General features: G+C 42.3%; 1 protein-coding gene across 6 annotated transcripts in view; it reads right to left on the reverse strand.

Moving 5' to 3' along the window:
- Positions 1–11702, reverse strand: part of LOC135708757 (neuroglobin-like) — a 193795-nt gene extending 182093 nt beyond the window's left edge. For 5 of the 6 annotated variants that reach the window (XM_065230903.1, XM_065230899.1, XM_065230902.1 and 2 more), the window contains exon 1: positions 11609–11702. The gene's annotated coding sequence lies outside the window, so the exon portion shown is untranslated. Of the gene's footprint in view, positions 1–11335; positions 11405–11608 lie in introns of those variants that run through there. The other variant, XM_065230897.1, reaches the window with a different exon arrangement.
- Between the last annotated feature and the right edge of the window lie 1526 nt (positions 11703–13228).

Raw genomic sequence — 13228 nt, forward strand, 5'->3', positions numbered from 1 at the left:
CCAAAACAGTACGGAACAACCGTGTTTCTTCAGGAAAGGCAGCAGACGTTTATTCAAACACTCTTTCACGTAAATTTCTTGGTTGACAGTCCCGGAAGCTATGAAAATGCTGCTTTTCAAGCCACAGGTACAGATGGCTTGCCAAACCAGATATTTCTTTGCGAACTTTGACAGTTTCATGTGCTTGAAAACATCTGCTACCTTTCCCCTTCCTTTTGCCGTATAAAACTCCTGTCCCGGAAGCTGCTTGTAGTCGGCTTTGACGTAGGTTTCGTCGTCCATTACCACGCAGTCAAACTTCGTCAGCATCGTCGTGTACAGCCTCCGGGATCGCGCTTTGGCCGTCGTATTTTGTTTATCATCGCGATTTGGAGTCACTACCTTCTTGTAAGTCGATAGTCCGGCTCGTTTTTCGGCTCGATGCACGGTTGTAGACGATACACCCAGCTTATTTGCGGCATCTCGGAGAGAGAGGTTAGGGTTTCGCTTGAAACTACCGGCAACTCTCTTTGTCGTCTCAGCGGCTTCCGGTTTTCGATTTCCCCCCGATCCAGACTTCCTGGCTGTCGACAAACGTTCCCCAAACACTTTAATTACATTTGTAACGGTTGATTTGGCAACTTTTAGCGATTTTGCCAACTTTGCGTGCGAGTAGCTCGGATTTTCGCGATGCTCGAGCAAAATTTTGATACGCTGCTCTTCTTGCTTGGACGGCATTTTGACAACTGAAGAGTGAATTCCAAAATCAAAATAGGAGCAACATTCTACACCCACACATCTTCAAAATGAGGGGTGTTCAGGTTTTTTAAATGCAAAATTGAAAGAAATACGTCAAGTTGATATTGACCAAATTTTGACCGTATCACCCTTTACCTGCTCGAATGAAGTGGTTAATTGAAAATTTGTTTGTAGACGCCGATTGAGGTGCTAGAATGAGGCAAAGCTGCTCGACTTCAACAGAAAAAAGAAAACTAGCAGCCTGTTCGTTGCATAGATTTTTCGATTATTTTGTGACGCCCTGCTGCTGGCAGCTTGGCACCACTTTCCTAGGGGTCAAACATTATTCTAAAAAAATAATGTATAGAGTTTTCAACTTTTTCCATGGGGACGACCCCGGCGTAGTGGTTAACATCCATAACTCTCACCTCACGCCCACGCCTAGTTCAAATTTCATGCACGAATGACCCAAATGTGTTAACACCGACGAACCGATGGAACAGCTCATAGAAGCTAGTTTCAAAATCTTGCCCAAGACGCCATATTTAAAATACGTTAAACACTACCACCATCTACTCATCCGCTCGCGACATATCATGAGCAAGGACACGAACACACGTAAAATTTATATTGACTTGGTTTGTATCTCACCTCGTTTGACAGATCTGATCGTCTTTAGGACAGATGAAATCGCTCATTTAACAAATCGAATTGCGGGCAAATGAAATGCTCCAGTGGCATGTCGGTTCATCGGTGGTGTTAATGCTTAAAATCGAGCCGGTAATTATAAACAATGGTAGATTGCTTATGTACTGCCCATAATCGCATAACAGTTCCATATAAAATTTTAATAATACAAACTACTCTAATCTATCACCAACATAGTCAGTTCTTGAAAGCATCATGGAAAATGATGGATCATTTTTCTAGTCAATTTAATAAACATTTCACATCGAGGATGCGTCACACATAACAAAATGGCCAGATCTACTGTGCGGCATTTAAGGGGCAAGATGATTCAGAAAACATCGGGCCTGTTTAAATCGAATATTTAAACACGATGCCTCAGAATCCAACGAATGGATGAAACGTGGACATCTCCGTACCGTACGTTCCGTTTTTCGTAAATTATGATTGATTGGTCATTGGGAGCATCTAGTCTAGAAAGGTTATGTGATGCTCCATTTTCCTCCAACGGTTGAGACATGAGCACTAACTCTTGTCCTAGCCTTTTATGGCTTATGGTTGTAGCGCCATTACCCGCATTCTGCAAATAAAAGGGAAAGTAAAAGGAATGGAAAGGGAGAAGGAGAAAACTGCGTGCAATATTTGTAATTTAAAATATACAATACAAAAATTCAGTACGGTATCACAAATCATCCTTAACTCTTTTGCTACGGCAATTCTCCAGACCACCGACCTTTTTCGTCACTGCTTTCCCCCTTCTTCTTCATGAATTCATATGTTTCCAATTCTAGTTTTCTTCCTTTATCCTTCTAGATCAACAGCTTTATTCTCTGCTGTTCTTTAAGTTCTTCCTTCTTGAAATCTGCAAAACTTATCACTATTAAAGTCGATCCATATAAATTTTCGTCAATGCATAGGTGTTAAAAGTCTATTTTCACGCTCTTAATTAATAGGACCACGAAAACATGGATTTGCAGTGATGACGTCTTGAACAACTTTGATGGACATAACATGCTTTATGAAGATTGAGCCATAACCTTGTCAAAGACGTCAAAATGGTATATTACACTGTATTTGAGCTAGAGAGCATTTTTTTATTAAATGGACCAAAAAAAAAACAGTTTTTATAGGAAAACTATATTTATTTTTCAATTCTTGATCTTTACAATGTTCAACAAAGTTATTTTTGGAATAAACTCAAGTTTTATCAAGTCATTGGTTGTGCGAATGGCATACTTTAAAAACATTTTTTTAATACAGAAATTTTTTAAGTATAACTATATGGACCATAGCATGCTATAATTACACACACTTAGAAATTATTATTTTTACATGAGACGTAATTCAGCTTTGACGTAAATCATGGAGCGTAAACAAACTTGGCATGTAAAATTAAGTGTCCTGAAACTGAAACATATGCAACTCGACAAAAAGTGCGTTTAATTGAATTGATTTTCTCGTCCTTTTCAACTAATTCTTATGTCAAAAGGGCCGCTTGCATGTGTCGGTCTCAGGGCACTGAAATTTACATGTCTTTTTCGTAGTGTGCATCATCAAAATCCAATTTTTTTAAAAATATTTTAGCATGTGAAATATCAAATCTTGGTACACGTTTTTTTTCACACGGTACATATCTCCAGTGCAAAAAAATACCTGAGTGTACACAACTTTGCCGAAGATACTATCCTCCCATAATTTCAATTGAATTAGTTATTGATACATTTTCAACCTTTTTCATCATATTTTCGTCGTGTGTATCTTTCCTAGGAGCAGGAAGGTGCAGATGCGGTTAGACGCCGTTAAGCAATTTCCACAGCCTCCTTCTTTTCCTACTCCTCCTTCATCCCCTAGTCCACTTGTTATCCCAGCTCCCCCCGTACCCATGAAAACAACAACAGCACCCCCGGCCCTAAAGCGTACCCAGAAGATTCGAAAGGTCTGTGGGTTGTTATCTTCCAACGCAAACAAAAAGCTTTGAATGTTAATTTGATTTCGAAGGATCTGGTAAAATACATTTCGACCATGACCGAGATTATGAAGGTGAGGCCAAACAAACTGCGCGTTACCGTTGGTGACCGTGAGTAGGAAAATAAAATTGTGGTAATTGAGCTTTTGTCGATGGAGTATCGAGTGTATCGAGTGTTGTCACCGAAGCGAGTATGAGTAGTGATGACTTCCTGAAAGACGGGGTTGATGTCTTCAAGAATCCTAACCTCGCGTAAATTCTAATTCTAGACTGCATTCAAATGCATTCAGTATCCCTCGTTGGAACGAAGAAGACCTACTCGTTCTCAGCGTTCATTTGTGGAAGTCATGAGAACTGTCACTCCATCTACCAGAATTACCTCGAGTAGCAACCCTTTTGACCTTTGGTCAGTAAACTGATGGAAAATTTGAAATTTTCAGTGCTCAAACGGTTACAAATTCCACACTTAGAAATAACTAATTTTACACGTGACGGAATCCATCTTTGACATAAATGATCAGACGTAAACAAATATTTCATGTAAAATTAAATGCTCCAAGACTGAAAAGTCCGTTACTCGACGAAAAGTACGTTTGATTGAGTTGAATTTTACGTTTGCTATGACTATATGTTATGTCGAAATTGACGCTCGTATATGTTAGTCTCAGAGCACCTAAGTGTGTGGTTTCTGATTAGCCTTGCAAAGTTTGCACTCATTTGGCACAAACCATTGGAAGTGTATATGGAAATCACTATAGGAAAACCAATTTTGCTGTTCATATCTATCTAAAAATTCACCATACCGCTCTACTTTAAAGATGACGATCAGATGTAAGAAACAATAGTAATTAATGATTCAAATCACTGATGTCTTATGAATATGCTCAATCAACTGTTCAGCACGCAACATTGGTGTTTCTGGCTGCTTGATCATGCCATAAGATTAGATTAAGCCATAAGATAAGATTAAGCTATTGAGGTTCAGTCTTGTAAGCCGTCACGGTAGTCGACACGTTTTCTGTGATAATTGACTGCCTTTGCCTCCGACACTTGCAAAACAAGCTATCATAGTACAGTACCAAACTAAAATGTCATATGACAGGCTCTGTCATACGACACTGTCACCGAAGACCGTCACGAATGTATGTATTTTAGTTTTTCTCATAATAAGAGCTGCTGATGGTGTGCTTGTGTGAATTCTGAAAATAGCAAGCAATGATGTCCTAGTAATAATATTTCTGATCAGAAATGATTTAATTTACACCAAATTGAGGAATTACAACGAAATCACACATGTCATATGATAGTTATTTTGATAATTTTCTTTTAGCTCGAATATTATTCTACCGCTCGTGTTGTGTGAGAGAGACGACGGTAGAGCATGAGTGTTCGAATACAAACAGACTGTCGCGCACGACAACGAAGCGAGTGTAGTAAAAAAAGTCAACTGTTTCAACCCCTGTTGAGGTTTTCCTGAAAATCAATCGTCAGCAAAGTTGTAGCTGATAAAATTCCCCATAACAATAGTCTAAGAATTTTTTATCAGAGCAATATGGAAAAAGGCTAGATGTGAATGAACCAAAAGTTTGGTTTTCCCATAGTAATTTCCATATAAACTTCAAATGGTTCGTGTCAAGTCTGTTTCTTACCAAATGAGTTTAAATTTTGGAAGGCTAATCAGGACCCGATTTGGAACCACTTGAGCACTGTGGAGAGAAAATGTCAAATTTCGCATCAGTCTAATGGTCAAGGCTCTGACGCTGTGTTGGCGAAGGAAGTAATTTGGTGTTCAAAGACACATCGAGGATGCGATCCAGGAATGTCGCACTACAGCCGCGGAAACTCTCTCGTATTCACCGTCGAGCTATCTTGGATAAATCAGGAAGTAGCGGTTATGTTCCAAAAACCCGCTCCACCGGGTTTCAAATCATTTCAGAATGGCAGAGACTTTCCGCGACTTTCAGGTTATTCTAAAGCTCACTGCTTTCATGAAATAAACGTTCTTCCCAAACCCAGTTGTCATAATCGAGTATCACTTGCACATCATTCTGCTTTAACCTGAAAAGATACAAAAGAGCGCTGCTGTCTAACCTCAACTCATGATTATAGTATTCTCTGCTTGACCGTAAAGCAGTACAATTCGGTTTTTGCTCGCTCTGTCGAGTTGTTCGAAAGTTTAATCGCGTCGTCAGTAGTGTCGGTCGCTTCGTGTGATGGGAAGACAGCGCTCCCGGAGCAGGCTCCGAGAGAAAGCGGGTACCTATTTCGAATAGGTACGCTACTCTTCCCACCGATGTTGGGAATACCACCTCAGCCACGGTGAAGCGCACCAAGAAAAGGAAGGGCCAGTCCGATGGTACGAGTGGACGTGACAATGCTACCGCGACGAACGTCAGCGCCGTCGGTGATTTCGGCGACGCCGTCGACAATGAGAGTTAAAGCTTCCTGCACTGGTGGTGAAGAATGTGCTACTCAACATCGCTGGGCATCACAGCGGAGTTTAACCTCGGTAGGATCGTCACCAAGGTGATGCTCCATACGAAAGCGGAGTACGAGGTGGCCGTAAAATATTTGAAGAATTCCAAGGCGGAATTCTTCACGCATGACATCCCCGGTGAGAAGCCCTTCAAAGTAGTCATCAGGAGCCTACCAAACTTCGACCCCAAGATGATCCAAGCCGAAATCAAGGACCGGTACAAGCTGGCCTCAATCGCCGTCTTTCGGATGACGAGGAGAGACGAAAACTTGAAGACGTTCCCGGATTACCTTTTCCTGGTGCACTTCCAGAAAGGGACAGTGACGCTCAATGCGCTGCTACTCCATCATCGTACGGTGGGAGCCATACCGTGGCGGCCATCTTGACATAACGCAGTGCCAGTGGTGCCTCAATTTTGGACACGGTACCCGCAACTGCAACATCAAGCCACGCTACAGTAACTGCGCTCACGAACACGCCCTGCGGATGGAGCCGTGGCGTTAAAATGTGGACTTCAAACGCATCCGAAAGCAGGTGTCAAGGCTGGCGCACAATGCATAAGTTTCCGGGTTTTTTTTACAGATAATGCATGGGCTAACTGTCAACAACCTGAAAACTTATCCATTGTGCGCCGGCCTTCATTTTTTTTTAAATTCTTTATTAAAGAGATTTTTAGCCTTAGGCTAGTTCATCTCTAGCGCCGGCCTTCAAGCAACAATCAACCAGGACGCAAGAAGGACAAAACCCCAGCATTCAGGACGGAGGATTTCCCGCCTCTTCGTGCTCCCCAGCAAAGGCAAGCGAATTCGCGGGTGCAACCCGCCCCTTCTCAAGAAGCTTCCGGTGATTCTGCGGGCCAAAGCTCTCCATCCCCCCCCCTGGATTCTGGAGGCAACCAACAGTTCAAACAAATAATCCCGATCTGTTCTCAGCAGATGAACTGATGGAGATTTTTATAAAAATGACCGGTGCTCTACGTAAGTGCCGCAATAAGCCCGAACAGATCCAAGTGCTCGGTAAGTTCATCATCCAATATGGTATCTAAACCGCTAACCATCGCTACCTGAAACGCTTGCTCTGTAAGAGCTAAACAGATTGAGCTTGCCGACTTCCTCCGCAAGCATAGCATCGACGTGGGTCTTCTAACCGAAACCCACCTAAAGTCCGGTGACAGTTTCTGGTTGCCTGACCACAACATTATGCGGCTTTACCGCACCAGCTCCATGGGGGGTGGTGTAGCGGTCATCGTCAGAAAGGGAATCAAGTTTTGCACTCTGCCCCAGATCCGCACTTCTATCATCGAGGCCATTAGTGTGGAGGTGGAATCACCAACTGGAAACGTCCGGTTTATCGCAGTTTACTGCCCACGTCAGTGTACCACAAGCAACGGCCTAGGCATCCAATTCAAGAACGACCTGACCGCCATCACTCGTACTAGCTCCCGATTCATCGTTGGGGGCGAACTAAACGCCCGCCATGAAGCTTGGCGGAACTACCAGCGGAACCGGAACGGATGTCTATTGTTCGACCACGCACAACAGAGACTGTACACTGTGCAATTTCCGGACGAACCAACTTTCATCCCTCCGACGGGAAATCCCTCCACCCTGGACTTCTTCCTGTCAAACATCGGACTATCCAACCGGTGGTGACTGAAGTCGGAACTGGAACTACGACTACCACCTTGTCAACTGGGTGCAGTACGGACGAATGGTGGACAGCAACATCGATGAAAATCCACTGCTCGACACTGTAGATGACATCGAACGGGCGTTGGAAGGACTCCAACAGGCCATATCCGTGGCTGACGAGGCGTGTGTTCGACAAGTTCCTGTGAGGGGTAAGTTTGTTGCTATCGATTCCCACACCCAATTACTGATTCGGTTGAGAAATGTTCGTAGACGCCAGTTTCAGAGGACTGGAGATCTGGGCAAAAAACGTGACATGGCCGATCTGAACAGGCAGATTGCTTCCAGAATGGACTCACACCGAAATGAAAGTTTCGTGCGTGTTGTCCAGAATCTGGACGACCGCTCCAGACCATTCTGGAAGGTAGCCAAGGTCCTGAAAACTCATCCCAAACCCGATCCACGTCTCAGAGTCGAAAATGATGACGATCGGCTTTTAATTACCTTACAGGAGAAAGCAAATGCGATCGGCGAGCATGTCGCTTCATCGCATTTGCTTGGCTCGCATATCCAAAGCCCGCTCGAAGATCAGGTTGCGCAATGCGTTCAAAACCTAGATGCCTCCCCTTGTGTCGTGCCTCCGGCGGATATGATTACAATACAACAGATTTGCTCAGCGCTGAAATGCACCAAGAACATGAAGGCTCCCGGATTTTATGGTATATTCAACTTGATCTTGAAGAGACACAGCATGAAAGTGCAGTCTCTTCTAACCGCTTTCTTCAACAGATGCTTGGAACTGCACTACTTTCCAAGCACCTGGAAAGTAGCAAAAATCATACCAACCCGCAAACCCGGTAAGGATCCAACATTGCCTTCAAGCTACAGACCAATCAGCCTCCTTTCAGCGCTGAGCAAATTGTTCGAGAAACACATTCTCAATCGTTTGCTCAAGTTTGTCGAGGAAAATAACATTCTCCTTCCGGAACAGTTTGGATCCAGAAAAGGGCACTCCACCAATCACCAGCTAGTACGGGTGATGAATAACATCCGAAGTAACAAAGCTGTATCCAAGTCCACAAACATGGCATTGTTAGACGTTAAGAAAGCGTTTGACAATGTCTGGCACAATGGGCTTGTATACAAGCTTTGTAACTTCAACTTTCCTTTGCATCTTGTTAAAATCACCCGTAACTACCTTCAGCAAAGGTCGTTTAAGGTATCGTTGAATGGCTGCCTTTCAAACACGTTCTCCATCACAGCAGGAGCTCCTCAAGGAAGTCTATTGGGCCCTTTGCTTTACAGCATCTACACATCCGCCATTCCACCCTTGGGTAGCGTATACTAACGCCACGTGGTGAGAAAATTATTAACTACTGTTTACCAGCCAAAAAGTCTTGACCCCCTAAACAACTTTGCCGAAGACAGCAACTTTCAGCTGATCAAGATCTCGAGCTATTGAATATGGGAGAAAGGCACGTCTATACTAGCACCGCATAGTGAGAAAATTCTAAACTATTGTCACCCAACAAAAAGATCTTGACTTCCTGAAAAACTTTGCCGAATACATTTACTTTCTATCTGGTCAGGATCTAGAGATATTTTATATGCAAGAGTTTCACATCTATAGTAGCGCCGCAAAGTAAGAAAACTCTGAACTACTGCCACCTACGAAAAAGCCTTGACATCCTGAACAACTATGCCGAAGACAGTACCTTTCTATCTGGTTGGGAACTCGGGATATTTTATATGAGAATTTCACGTGTCGTCACGTCGCGTAGTGAGCAAGTTCTGAACTATTGAGCACCAAGCAATAGGCTTTGATCTCCTGAAAAACTTTGTGAAAGACAGTAACTTTTTATCTGGTCAGGATTCGAGATATATCACATGCGAGAATTTCACATGTATACTAGCGCTACGTAGTGAGAAAATTCTGAACTACTGTCCGCCAGCGACAAGGCTACAATCTCCTGAACAACTTTGTCAGAGACAGTAACTTTCTATCTTGTCAGAATCTTTATATATTCCATGTTGTAATCAATTAAGTCAAATCCCACGTACTATGGTCACAGTTTTCGCGGTTTCCATTTACATTTTCCCTATTATCCATATTTTTTAGGTATTTACTGTAATCAAAGTTTAGCTTGTTTAGATCAAAACAAGTTTTTTGAGGAATACTCGTTGGTTTCAGATCGATTGGTAACTCAGCAACAAAATGGCAATGGAAAACTCATGTGTGTTGTACAAAGTACAACAGCGCGAGTAACGGAGCTTTAAGAAAAAAATCATGATAATTATGATCAGAAATCCAAGGTAATTCTTTGATTAATACCATGGAAATTCTAAAAAAAAATCATGTCAACTTCGATTTCGAATCGACAATTCAGAATAATGTATAGTTAAGATCCAAAAAGAGCAAGTCTTTCCTTTGGTAGAAGCTCGTTGGTTTTTCACAAGTTGATTCTGAAACTCAGGCGTTCTCCCGGTTCTTTCGTAGGATTCCCGGGTTTTTCCCGATAAATTTTCAAATTTCCGGTTATGTCTCGGGCCACTATGAGATTGCAGCCCGTAGCCCCGAGTAAGCTGCGCGTATTTGGCCTCCTCTCACAATAACCCTAGTATTAACAAACATTGTAAAAAGTATAATGCATTTTGGCTCCGCAATGCTTTCGTATTTGAGCCTCAAAAAATGATTTGTATAAAAAGGCACCCTAGTATCGATCTACGCCTTGCACAACGGCTATACAAACTTTAAAACACTTTTTCTATAAAAAAAAGAAGATGACATTTTTTTTAAACCTCACGGATTTGATCAATACACACTTTCTGTGATGAAAATTATTGAGGTAGGGGAAAAGTTGGCTTCGGCAATACCTTAACCTATTATCGTCAAGGGGTAAATAAAGTCCTAGAGCACTCAAATTTGGTCAATAGTTGCTCTGAAACACAATGTTCCACATGCCAAAATTGAGCTCTCAAGGACGTTGTTTACCCCCTGACGATAATAGGTTAAGGTATTGCCGAAGCCAACTTTTCCCCTACATGAAACTTTGCAAGTTAGTACGCTCAGGTTCATCTTTATAGATCTTCATGAGGAATGTTTCTTTCAAATTATTAGTTTATTTAGGATGGAGGAGTTTTACGAAAATGGTTTGCGTGAAATGAAATACAAAATTTTCACGCATAGATGTTTATATCACCAATAAAATTCAGATTTTTTTTCGGTGTGGTAAAGACACGGCACGCCCCATTCCAGAAGCGGTGTGTTCGGTTCCTGGTCAGGTCTATAATTTATTTGAGTTGAGTTCTCTTGGGCAATAAAATCGGTATGCAAGCAATCCAACAAACCAATGCAAAATTAAAACGGATTAAGAAAACTCTCAATTAACAAGTGTGCCAGTGTTCAGAAACTACTCGAAATTGAACATAGTAGCCGAAGAAGAACACATGTGACAATCTCCTTCCACGGAACCATCCTATGTACAAAAGCTAAATATAAACATGATCCCTGAACAATATCCAATTGATTGAACCGAACTTCACCTCAAACCGTTATTCGCATGACATTGAACAACGGACCCATAAGCCATTGGCCGCCATTCTTCCATGGAGCAAAAACTTGTTCAAGTGTTCAAGTGTTCATAACCGACAGACACCGTATGCCAACATTCCATTTCACTGACTCCACTGACCTTTTCCAACCTGGCCAAAGTTACATAATCCCTCTCAGTTTTCTTCGGCTCCCTCGGGGAGGACGACTCAGGCAGGCAGAGCTTATAGCATAGCTCCTTACACAAATCATCCATCCCCTTTTCCGAAGCGGAGATAACACAAAAATCGCTTCGCAAACAATCAACCTACCAAGTTTGAAACAATTCCGCTTCTCACAGTCCGACTTTGCAGCCAACCAGCAAACGATGTTTGTTACCCATGTACAAACTTTTCAAACAATGTACGTTGCTGGAGCTTAGAGCTCCGGGCTGGGCCGATGGGTTGCACGCGCGAGACAAGGAAAATTGGAGCACTAATCTAGATCGCAATTAATTTTAGCCCGCTCCCTGGTGTGTGTGTTCACCTAACCAGCACCTCTTTGGCGAAAAAGAAAATGCTTTATGAACTTCAACTTTAACTTACGGTTTCGGATGCGTGGCGTTGATGGCGCTGTGGCCGGAAGTCTATAACACTTTCTACGGATTCCTCGCGACACACACGATTGATAACGCAGTGGCAAACGACGACTAACCGACTTGGAAACTTGGACCGAACTTTTCCGATAATGGGGGGAGGGAGTTTCGCCATAGGGTGTAGGTTTGTAGGTACTGTACTTGTGTTTTCTTCGATAAATAAGATAAATAGAATAATGAGATAATGATCGACCCAGACAGAGTCAAACGATAAGCGTGCGGTGGGATGCATCGTTTTTTTTTTTCTATTCCACATGCATAAATATTGTTAGGCTGGCTCAAGATTTCTAAACCAAGCCAACGGTTCTAAAAGCGTCGATTTACCCATTTGAAAAAAAAACAGATTAATTCATCAAGCAGTGACACGTGCCAATCTCGTAAGAAAGTTTGTCGAATAATGAATATCACTTCCGATCACATCTCTGGAACAAAATGATCGATGGGACATGGGACAGGTCTATCCAGGCAATAATAAGCATACTACACATGCGAGGGAAAAGTTCTCAATTTAAATACTGACAACGAAATGCGCATATCAGATCAGGTGAGCACGACTGACTGGGATGTTGGAATACAGAATATGGGAGCACACGAAGCACCACTTTTTTTTTTTCACGATCACTGGGTGTCTCGTTGGTTGTCGCTTTGCATAATGTTTGCTCTCTTGCAGACGTCGACATTGTCGCATGCTGTAATTTACGTTGCAGTGCGCTCAGGTATGTGTGTATTTACATCTTTTGGATACATTTTACTCGACGTCTTGCTTGTGAACCATAAACTGCGATACCGAAAGAGCCCTGCGGCAAGGCAAACAAAGAAAAGAATTTCCAGAAAAAGTGAACACCGGAAACTTTTTTCCTGCAACTTCCATTTACATGGATCCTCGGCTGGGGCATTAGTGGTGGTGGTAAAGGAGGATTCGAAAACGAAGCGACATACTGTTAGAGAAACGACATAAAAAAGTTAGAATGACTGTTGAAAAGTGTGCCGGTAGATTAGCCCACGAGGAAGAAGTTGACAGAAGGCATTGCATAATTTGAAGATTGTTGTTTAAGGTAAATCGCTCTGGAAACCTTATTTCTGATTAATCTCATTAGCACCTCGACATTTCAAGAGCACAAATATCAACTCTAACAAAACATACAACAATGAAACTGAAACTCAACGTTTGCTACAGGGCAGCAAACAAGGAGTTCCAATTTCATGAGCATTGTCGTTGCAGTGTCCGAGATTTGTGCTCTAGAAATTTTGAAGTGATTGGGCATATCGGCCATCATGACGGGCATTTTTGGACTCTTCAAAGAATCACCGTAACCTAATCCGTAAGTTTTTTTATGAAACCCATGAAACACCAGATGAAACAACTTCTAATCGATTAGGAATTGTTTGCTTAGGGTTAATTCAACTGGAAATACCTACAGGCGGCGTTGTAGAACTAACAGAAATCCACATATTGTATTCACGTGTTCGACACACAGGGTGTCCATTCAAATCCAATTGTTCAATTTTCGGTTTTTTTAATAATAAACCAAACTCAAACATCACCGCTGCCTTAAAGAAAAAAGCGTTC

The sequence above is a fragment of the Ochlerotatus camptorhynchus genome, unplaced genomic scaffold, assembly GCF_037179485.1.
Source record: "Ochlerotatus camptorhynchus isolate MF236.1 unplaced genomic scaffold, CSIRO-AGI_Acam_v1.1 ptg000334l, whole genome shotgun sequence".
In the NCBI taxonomy this organism is placed as follows: Eukaryota; Metazoa; Arthropoda; class Insecta; order Diptera; family Culicidae; genus Ochlerotatus; species Ochlerotatus camptorhynchus.